Raw genomic sequence first — 11,410 nt, 5'->3', positions numbered from 1 at the left:
GATTGAATATGTGGGTTGAATGAGAGAGAAGAATCAAGGATAATGCCAGGTTTGTGGGCTTGTGAGACAGGAAGGATGGTAGTGCCGTCTACAGTCATGGGATAATCAGAGGGAGGAAATGGATTGGGTGGGGAGACAAGGGGCTCTGTTTTGGACATAAGTGCAGTGGTTAGAGGTGATGAGATTGAGTGTGTGTCCAAGTTGGTGAGTGGGAGAGGTGGGGTGGAGCAGAAGGTCAGCAGAGTTGAGGAGTGATAGAGGGTGGGCAGCAGAAGAGTCATGAGGTACATCTATGTAGATATTGAAGTCTTCAAGGATCAATGTGGCATGGAGAAAGAGAGAAGGAATGTGAGAAAGGGATCAAAATGGTTAAAAAGTTGGAAGTGGGACCTGTGGGAGTGGTAGATGATAGCTACTAGAATCTGGAGTGGATGGTAGAGGTGGATGATATGGGCTTCAAAGGGAGGGAAGGAAAGGGAAAGGGGAGTGGAATGGTGCTTTAGAGACAAGGGGGAAGCCAACACTTCCTCCATTCCCAGTGAGTCTGGGAGACTGGGAGAAGATGAGGCCCCCTCTGGATAGAGCAGCAGGGGAGACTATGTCAGCTGTGGAGATCCAGGTTTCAGTGATAGCAAGGAGGAGGAGTGGTTGAGACAGGAACAGGTCAAGGATAAAGGGAAGCTTCCTTATAATGCAGCAGAGGTTCCAACTTGGCAGCTGTGGAGGGGGTAATGGGGAAGGGGACAGCATGAGGGAGTAGAGGGTTTCGGTGGGAATAATAATGATAATGGCATTTGTTAAGCGCTTACTATATGCAAAGCACAGTTCTAAGCGCTGGGAGGATACAAGGTGATCAGGTTGCCCATCTGGGGCTCACAGTCTTAATGCCCATTTTACAGTTGACTTGCCCAAAGTCACACAGCTGACCATCAGCAGAGCTGGGATTTGAACCCATGACCTCTGAATCCTCAGCCCATGCTCTTTCCACTGAGCCATGCTGCTTCTCCATAGTTGATGGGGGCCAGTATAGGTGAAGGGGATGAGAGATGGCCCTGGGACAAAATGACAGGGATGGAGCTGGGGAGGAAGGGTTGGGCTGGTGCAAGGGGTGGGGAGGAGCTGGCTGGGAGTGAGTTGATAGGCCCACAAAGGGGAAGGGGGACAAAGGGTGGGGGCCTGCCAGAGGGCTTGGGGGGAGATGACGGATGGCATCTCTGGGACAGAGGAATTACAGGCAAGGGGCAAGGAGAAGGGGTTGTGGGGGCACAAAGGGAGGGGAGGATTTGGGTGGTGGTAGAGGGGGTGGGGGAAGAGAGGTGGCAGGGGAAGATTGGGATGGGCTGACAGGAGTGGGGAGATTGAAGGGTCATGGTGGTGTCAGTGAGGTAACTGACAGCAATAACAATTTAATCCAGTGATACCCAGAGGAGATGGTTGAATTGTCCTTGGGCCATTGAGTGTGAAAAGGCAAGTTATCTATTATTATCTATTATTATTATTATCATTACTAGGGAAGACATGCTAAAATAATTTGCAAATAGGAGGAGGAGAAAAAGGGGGTTAGTACATGGGGGTTAGTTAATAAAGAGGGTAGGTAAGATATGCAGTTAATGTTATTGAAATAGACAACACAACATCAAAGACACATTCAAAGAAGAGAGTGCCTCACAGGCATGTGTACCCTTAGCTCTAAACAGAACTATCTTGACAACCGAAGGAAATATCATGACAACCTGGTCCCACAAGAAGCCTGCATAGCCCATTGGCAGCTCCCAGTGTCAAGTTTGGGTGAGAGTATGATAGGGGAAGCAGTAGTCATCAGTAGTGTCTTTCAGGTAGGAACTCCTGTAATAATCAGGAAGGACCCAGGAGAACACACTTCCTCAGCCCCAAATCCATGCCTTGAGATTTTATTTTGAATGTATGCCTGGGAGCCACAGGAAAGAGCATGGGTCTGAAACTGAGAGCACCTGGTTTCTCATCCCAACTGCCTGCTGTGTTGCCTATAAGTCATCTTCTCTGTGTCTTAGTTTAACCATCTGTAAAATGGGAATAATGATGCTTGCTTTTCCCTACCTCACAGGGATGTTGTGAGAACAAAAGGAAATAATGAAAAAATGCTTTGGAAAAATAAAAGCACTTTCTAGAGTTAGAGTATTATTATGTCTTCTCAAGCTCAGTAAGTGAATTTTCCTCAAATGCCATCAAATTGTGTCCGATCCATAGTGACTCCATGGACACACCCTCTCCAGAACTTCCCAACTGCTGCCGTAAAGTTTTTCTGGTAGGCATATCCATAAAGTTTTCTTGGTAAAGATATGGAAGTGGTTTACCATTGCCTTCTCCCACCCAATAAAAACACTTGAGTCTCTGGCATTGTCTTTGATCAACACTTTGATCACTTGTTCATCCACCTTTCACTCTTTCCCATACTGCTGCTGCACAGCACAGGTGAATTGACTTTGCCTAATGCTTAGGCTTAGACCTTTCCATAATGGATAACCCTCTGTGACATAGTTCTAAGTTTCAGCAGAGTACACTGACTCTCCTTCCATGATTAGATGTGAAATCATAGGGGAGAAAATGACTTTTAGGTGATCTAAAAATTTTGATACAGAGAAATATTCCATATCGCCCTATCACTAGTTTGGAAATGAGGCTGCTTCACCTAGAAGCACAGGAGTTCAAGATTACATATTTTTTTCAAATGGATATTGCTTTTGCCTAATACACACTTGTCTAACAAATCCCTCCTGGCTTGATTTAAGCCTATTTCCTCCTTTCATCCTCTTCCAAGCTTCCTCTTCATTAGTCTGAATAATCCTTTAACTGTTCTTTGGAGTTGTAATTCAACAGTCCTCTAATCAACACTGCAGGTGAGAATATGGTACTGCTCAAGTGCAGAACTGGACTCAAAAATCCTACTTTATTGTATTAACCAGTCTACTTTAATCAATTCTGTTCCTTGCACATGGATCTCATAAAACCTTTTCTAGATTGCAATTCTGACTCATTCCCACAACCAGCCGCATCCTCCTTTGCCCATCAAAATATTATGTAGACAATAGGCCAAGTACTTTCATTCTTAGCCAGATGTTGGTGGAGCATTAATACTTACATATTATTGTTCGGGTTGTTTAGTTGCCTTTTTCCTTTCCAGAATATAGTATATCTCTCATTTGAAAATCTGCTCATAATCCCACCAATGGACAACCTATCTGGCAGCAGTTTCGTAGGTTACAAGAAAGCAGCCCCAGAAAAAAATTAGTCCTAAAACCCTGCAGCAGAGCCAGATGCCTCCAAAACTTTGAAAGGGTAATAAAAGACACATAAATGATAGCTTAGCACAAACAATATGCAGCTTGAATAGCTGTGGTATGGGCCCTACTTTGAAGTTCTACAATACCTTTCATCTGAAGATCTGTAAACGAAGTGTTTTCAAAACATTGATTTATCCTTCCTAAACAGGCCTCTCTGCCGGGTTTCATTATTCTCCATGTTTTTTGAGTAGGTAATCTAAAGTGTACAAGCACCAGTGGAATTTTCCAAGGGCCCCATTTTCATTTCCTGGAAGGAAAGTGGGTCATTACCTCATTCAGGCCCATAGATTACCTTTTAGTCAATACTGAGGCAATACATGTTTCTGAAAAAAATGATCAATGAATCTTTTTCATTCTAAACCAGCTTTGAATCAGCAGGAAATTGTGGGTTAAAACTTACGAGGTAGAGTGATGGTGGGGGGCAGCAAGGGGAGGGGGAGATTGGAGGAGTATTTGAGGAGCTGAAGTTAAATAAATAATTGTGTTATTATGTAAGCACTCATTATTTGCCAAACATTGTCCTAAGCACTAGGGTAGATACAAGATAATCAGATCAGACATAGTCCCTGTTTTACATGGGGCTTAAAGTATAAGTATCAATCATATCTACTGATTGTTTATTTTGTGCAGAACACTGTACTAAGCACTTGGGAGAGGACAATACTTCGAGTAGGAGGAAGAACAGATTCTTAATCCTCATTTTAAGGATTCAGAGTACTGAGTACTGAGAAACAGAACAGTTAAATAATTTGCCCTAGTTCACACAGAAGACATATGGTGAAGCCTAGATTAGAACCCTGGTCCTCTGACTCCTAGGGCCTGGTCTTTCCTAGGCCACACTGCTTCTAGAGTTCCTTCACTTCTGTCCACTACTATTCCTACCAAGCATTTTCTACCTAGCTTGTTCCAAACTTTGAGTAAGAGAGGAATCCCTCAGAACTGGTTGGGAGAGGTTTGTTCATATTTATTGAGCACTTACTGTATGCAGAACAGTGTACAAAATGCTTGTGAAATTACGATATAACAACAAACAGACACATTCCCGATTCACAGCGAATTTGTTAAGTGTTTACTAAGTGTCAAGAACTGTTTTAAGTAGTGGGGCAGATACAAGCTAATCAGGTTGGACACAGTCCCTGTCCCACATGGGGCTCACAGTCTTAATCCCTATTTGAGAGATGAGGTACTGAGGCACAGAGAATCAAAGTGACTTACCCAAAGCTACCCAGCAGACAAGTGGCAGAGCTGGGATTAGAATGGAATTGCAGGTTTGTGCTCTATCCACTAAGCCATGCTGTTTAGTAACTTTGACCTCTATGGAAAATACTGAAACCAGTTAGCTCTGAGATTCATAATAATAATAATGATAATAATAATAATAATAATAATGTTGGTATTAGAGCACTGTTCTAAGCACTGGGGTAGATACAGGATAATCAGGTTATCATTCCACATGAGGCTTACAGTCTTAATCTCCACTTTACAGATGAGGTAACTGAAGCACAGAGAAGTTATGTGACTTGCCCACAGTCACACAGCTGACGAGTGGCAGAGCCGGGTTTCGAACCCATGACCTCTGATTCCCAAGCCCGTGCTCTTTCCACTGAGCCATGCTGCTTCTCTGTTTCTTACACTAGACTTAAACTCAAATAGACTCATAAAGGCCACTAGGAATCATTTTGTAGTAAACAGCACTAACACCTTAATCAATCAGTCAATCATATTTATTGAGCATGTATTAAACTCTTGGGAAAGTACAATGTAACAGAATTGGTAAACACGTTCTCTGTCCTCAGCTAGTTTACAGCCTGGAAAATGAAAGCAAATAAAAATGTGGGAAGAAAACCCTACTGCCCAGGTCCAGGGTCTCTCTCTTGAAGGCTCCGAACCAGGGACTGTATTCTGCCACTGCAGCATTTCCATTTATTCATTCATTCATTCATTCATTCATTCATTCATTCATTCATTCAATGGTATTTATTGAGTACTTACTGTGTGCAGAGCACTGTACTAAGCCCTTATCCAGGAAATAGCCATCAGCTCCCTGCCCCACCGCAGCCCCCGCTACTTGCGCACTAACTCAGAAGCCCTGGGTTCTAATCCAAGCTCCTCCACTTACGTGTTGTGTGACCTTGAGCTAGTCACTTGAATTTTCTGTGCCTTGTTCCTTCATTTGCAATATGGGGACTCAAACCTGTTCTCCCTCCTACTTAGACTGTGAGCCCCAAGTGGAACCTGATTATCTTGGATCTATCACAGTGCTTAGTAGAGTGCTTGGCACAGAGTAAGCCTTTAACAAATACCACAATTGTCATATCATCATCATCATCATTTACTTAATCATGTTGGATGCTTGAAATTGTCAGTATCACTGAAGAGTTTGGAATTTTCTACCAAGCTTTGACAATTCATGTAAATTCATGTGAAGCTTTCTCTTCGAGTAGATTTCTTGGAAACACTTTCCATTGTCATCAACAAAATGTATTGATAATTACTGGGTGTGGAGCACTGCATTAAGTGATGTAGCTGATAGAGGGAGCGGAGGGAGATATCTACTCCATATCTACAGAGATATCTACTCAGGCTATAGCTGGTGTGCCCAGCCTGCCTCTGCCAGGAATGGAAGTGACGCTCTGTTAACAGGGACCTCGATAGTGGAAAAGAAAATCTCTAGATCATGGGTGGAGTTCAGCCAATCAATCAGTCATATTTATTGAGTTCACTGTGTGCTTTGCTTGAAAGAGTTCAGTGCAACAGATTTGGAAGACATGTTTCCTTCCCACAGGGAACTTACAGTAATAACAATAATAATAATTATGGTTTTTGTTAAACGCTTACTATGTGCCAAGCACTGTTCTAAGTGCTGGGTATAGATACAAGGTAATCAGGTTGTCCCAAGTGGGACTCACAGTCTTAATCCCCATTTGCATCCTCTGCATCCTCTGAATCCCAAGCCTGGGCTCTTTTGAGGTCACTCAGAAAAAACTACTCTAAGTCTAGGATTTGGGCAGACCTCCACAGGACATCTACTGCATGTTGTGCCCAGCATAAGCACCTAATACAGTGCTCTGATTATAGTAAGCATTGACTGATTGTTAATGCACATGGTATGATTTAATAGTAATAATAATAATGGTATTTGTTAAGCACTTACTGTCTGCCCAAGCATTGTTCTAAGTGCTGGGGTAGATACAAGGTGAGCAGGTTGTCCCATGTGGGGATCACAGTCTTAATCCCATTTTCCAGATGAGGTAATTGAGGCCCAGAGAAATTAAGTGGCTTGCCCAAGGTCACCCAGCGGACAAGTGGCGAAGGCGGGATTAAGGAGGAGTAGGATCAGCAAATTGCTTTCCCACCTTCGGCTGGTCAAATCTTTCAAATTGGTTTTGTTAATAGAACTTTCTTATATTTATTAATGTGATTACATTATCATGGTTTTGCTTTTATATGTCATTGGAAAGTTTCTTAAAAGTCTTAGAAGAGAACAAATGCTGTCTAAACTTTTATTGTCAAGAAAGTTTATGAATTTCTGCTTAACAATAATAATAACGATGGTATTTGTTAAGCAGTTACTATGTCCCAAGCACTGTTCTAAGTGCTGGGAGAGGAGGGCATCTTCTCCAATCCTGTAAATTTTGACCATGTTAAGAAATAACAGCTTTTATTCTACACATAGAGGAAAGTACTTCAAGACTAGAGAAATATTTGGAAAAGCTTTCAAAATCAATAACCCTTCATTCTCATGATGAAAAAAATATGCCTCAATTGGTTGGTCTGGAGCTGGAAATTGTTCAGCAATAAAAATAACAACAGGATAATGGCTTCACTGGAAGATGCCTAGAGTACTCAGACAAGTAATCAAGACCGAGGAATTAACCTAACATCAGACGAACTAATAAACAAATCACGGGATTAATAAAGAAGACTGGCATTGCTATTATGTAGCTATCTTCATTTCAGAGCTGTCGGGGTGTTGAACAATGTTGGGTTTTCTTAGAGGGGTCAAAATAAAGGGATTTTATCTTTTGAGACGCTTTCTTCACAGACTTTATGCAGTCATAGAGTGGTTATTTCTAAAATGATCTTCAAGTTCAATATGAGTAGTTAGTTCTGGCTCCAGGATAAGACAAATTGCTGGTTTCTATTCAAGCCTGAGATGTTTCATGGATGGGTGAGCTCCTATTGCCATCTTGTGGGACTCATTGTGAACTGCACATAATATTAGGGGATTGAGTGCACTGAACTTAATGGTTGTCCAACACACTCCGCAGTACTCAGTCGTTCCTGCCTATCTGGAACTGTGTTGATGGAATATGATGGTTAAAACGAGAAATCTCCCCAAAGTCATCAAGACACTGATAATATGAAAATGTCAGCCAAGAATAATGGCAATCCACCTTCTCATAGAGGAGTTGACCAGAAGCAAAAGTGACTATATGCCTTCTCTTTAGTTCTCTGCCCCTCCTACGTTAGTTATAATAATAATAATGATAATAATAATAATAATAATGGTATTTTTAAAGTACTTATTATGTGCCAACCAGTGTTCTAAGAAGTGGGTTAGATACAAGGTAATCGGGTTGGACACAGTCCCTGTCCCACATGGGGCTCCAGACTTACTCCCCACTTTGAAGAGAAGGTAACCGAGGCCCAGAGAAGTTGTGACTTGCCCAAGGTCACACAGCAGACAAGTGGCAGAGGTGGAATTAGAACCCGTGACCGTCTGACTCTAAGACCTGTGCTTTATCCTCTATACCACATTAGAACAATATTAGATAGGCAAAAGTAGTGGAGATGAAATAATGGCATCTGTGACTTTGGAAGGAAATATTCACAGGTAAATTAAAAGGAATTCACATCTTCCTAGGGTATCTACTTATATGCTATGAATACCGAACAATAGTAAGGATAATTGTGGTATTCGGTAAATGCTTACTAGGTGCTAGGCACTGTACTAAGCACTGGGGTAGATACAAGGTAATAGGGTTGGACCAGTCCATGTTCCACATGGAGCTCACAGTGTTAATCCCCATTTAACATGAGGCAACTAAAACACAGAAAAGTGAAGTGACTTGCCCTAGGTCACAGAGCAAACAAGTGGAGGAGCTGAGATTAGAACTCAGGTCTTTCTAACTCCCAGACCTGTGCTCTACCCACTAGGTCATGCTGCATCCCTTAGGCCATTCTGCTTCTCTTTGTGTCAAGAAAACACATGTAATTTTAAATGCCCAGCTGAGGGATGTCTGGGCTCAAAAAATAAACAAATGTTCATGACAGCATCCAGCTTAGTATTTGGTACTGGATGGAGGATAGGTCAACTGAAAACCAAACAATCTGGGATAAAAACAGTTGGATGGTGCCCTTTGGTCCTCTTGACATGCTCTCCTTCAGTTCTGAAAGTAAAAAGGCCAAAATGGTTGTCATCGGCTTTCCTCTCTGAGAAGTGGATTTCTCTAAATTTCAACTGAAAGGTGTTGTGTAAGTTGGTTTCCATTAAGTCAATCTCCACTTCAGCAAAGAAAAATGTAATTCCAAATTTTTTGAAAAGGTACTGAACCTAAATTTTCCAGAACCAAGTAATTTTTGCATGTCATAGGTGAAACCCTGTCAATTTCCATAGATAAAAAAGCATGCTCTAACTTATTTGGGTGTGAGGATGAATTTATGTTTAGACCCTAATACCGCCTCCTAGGGCAAAATATTTTAGAGGATTGACTTTTTTTTAGAAAATAAATTCTTAATGATGTGCATCAAAGAAGAAAACACATTTATACTCATAATATGAGGTGTCAATTGCTTTTAAACTACACCCTATAAGGTATAAAAGTAAATTACCACAATATAAATAATGCATCTGCATTCCACATGCAAATTGCTTACAGTGTGGTGTGATACTGTGTGGAAGATGGTGGCTATGTTTGGTTTTTTCTAGTAATGTGTGGTGAAAGAAAACGGGTGAGAAAAATTCAATCCTTGTATCAATTGTATAGGAAAAAAGATGATCAGGGGAAAAACTCCTTGATCTCTTATGATGGGACATTCCATCTCTACTCTACTGGGTGCTGACTTGGTACAATGCTCATCACATAGTAGGTTCCCAGTATATACTAGTGATTGATTGTGTTTGAATTATCTTTAGAATGAAATGTGGTGGGTATAAAGGGCAGATAAATTTGTCTCCATGAGCGAAATTGAGCTTTTTGTTTCTCAATCAGTTTTCTACACAGCAGCCTACTACCCACATCATGGCATTACCAGTTAGGCTATTTGCTGTTCATTAATCTGTATACTCCATGCATTCTTAAAGTTTTATCTCTAAGTGGAGTATCTCTTCATTGTTCCACTGTAATTTAGATAGGGCTAATTTAGATAGAAATGGGTAACAATTGAAGATTTTAGAAGGTTAATATTTAGGGATACTGGGATAGATACAAGTTAATTAGGTTGGACACAGTCTCAGTCCCATTTCTCCCCAGATGAAGCAAAAAGTTTTCATTGTTGACTTATTCTTACTTTTTCCCCACACCCCACACCCCACTTATACTCTCCATGATCAACCAATCAATGTTATTAATTGAATGTTAACTGTGTGCTCTGCACCGTACTAAGCACTTGGAAGAGTACAACATGACATGGTTGATAGACACATTCTCTGGCCACAACAAGCTTACAATCTAGAGAGGGAGATCACATTGCCAGGATATTCTTGTCTGTGATTCCTTTGACTTCTCACTCACATCTTCTTCCTGCCCGAAACATCCCCTTTTCAAATCCACCAGACCACAGGTCTTCTCGTCTTCAAAACCCTTCCGAAATACCACGTCCTCCATGAGAACTTTCCCAATTAATTTTTCTTCTTCCCAGGTCATAACCTTCCCACTACCACCTCAATGCTTTGAACCACCTCCACTTTTAGGTAATCACAACAATATAACACTTTTGATTTACTCAGTTAGTGCTAACACTCATTCACATAATGAATCTTTCTTCTCTCTTTTTCCTCCAATCTGTAATTTATTTTCAGTTGGTTTTCTCTGCTATTTGAAGAAAGGGATATTTTTACACCTGCCTTATCCTCCTTTTTCTTTTTTGGATCTGTATGCTTTTGTAATACTGCCTCTGGCTCATATGTTAAGGAGACTCCTTTCAAGGGTAAGTAAGAAAATGCTTGCTCCTGCTTGTGAATAATCTGTGCTGAAAGTTCTGTCTTCCACCTTTGTGAAGGCATCATGGAGGAAATTAAGGGAAGGAAGGAATGGGTATAGAGAGTGGATAGGTGGAAATGTGTGAAGAAAGATGACTGAAAATAAGGTGGGAAAAGAGAAAAAGAAAACCACTAGAATGAAGAATTTTCAAGGCCTTTGGTGGCCTTGGATTGCAGAGCCAATCACCCCAGAGCTGCTATGGAATCAGGGCTCCCCACAGGAGCTGCTGGAAATCATTCATAAGCATTTTACACACTCCACTTGACGTGAGCTTCCCTCTCCGCAAGAAATGGAGTCACACCCAAAGTCACATGGGATGTAGCCTTGCCTTATCGCCACAGTCTTTTTTCCTTAAACAGACTTTAAGTTTTTAGAGAGGTCAGGGTTGCAACTAGCGCTTAACCTGCTTCTTCATTTCCTCTCCACCATTTTAAGTTCGGGAGACCTGTATGGAGCTGTTAGCCCATCAAACCTCAAAGTGTAAATGCCTCCATCCCTCTAGCTACCTCCCTTAGATTTGAAGTAAGTTGTCCAGAAGTATAGGCATCCCTGCTCTTGAACTGGTAGTTAACTCAAATTTATCCCTTGGACTGAATGGGAACTGCTATGTTCATTCATTCATTCAATGGTATTTATTGAGTGCTTACTATGTGTCAACAGTCAAACAACTATTCCACCACCTCAAAATACTGGGTGCCAGAAACACTGAGGTCATTTAGAAGGCTAAGGTTGGACTGTGCCCGACCAAATTATCTTGTATCAACCCCAGCATTTTGTATAGTGCTTGTTGCATAGTAAGAACTTTTTCAAATATAACAGTAAAGATAATAGGAATAATAATGATTAGACTATGGAACATTGTAAATTGAAGAATCTGAAGATTTC

Source organism: Ornithorhynchus anatinus, chromosome 1, assembly GCF_004115215.2.
Source record: "Ornithorhynchus anatinus isolate Pmale09 chromosome 1, mOrnAna1.pri.v4, whole genome shotgun sequence".
In the NCBI taxonomy this organism is placed as follows: Eukaryota; Metazoa; Chordata; class Mammalia; order Monotremata; family Ornithorhynchidae; genus Ornithorhynchus; species Ornithorhynchus anatinus.
This window is presented reverse-complemented; position numbering follows the sequence as displayed.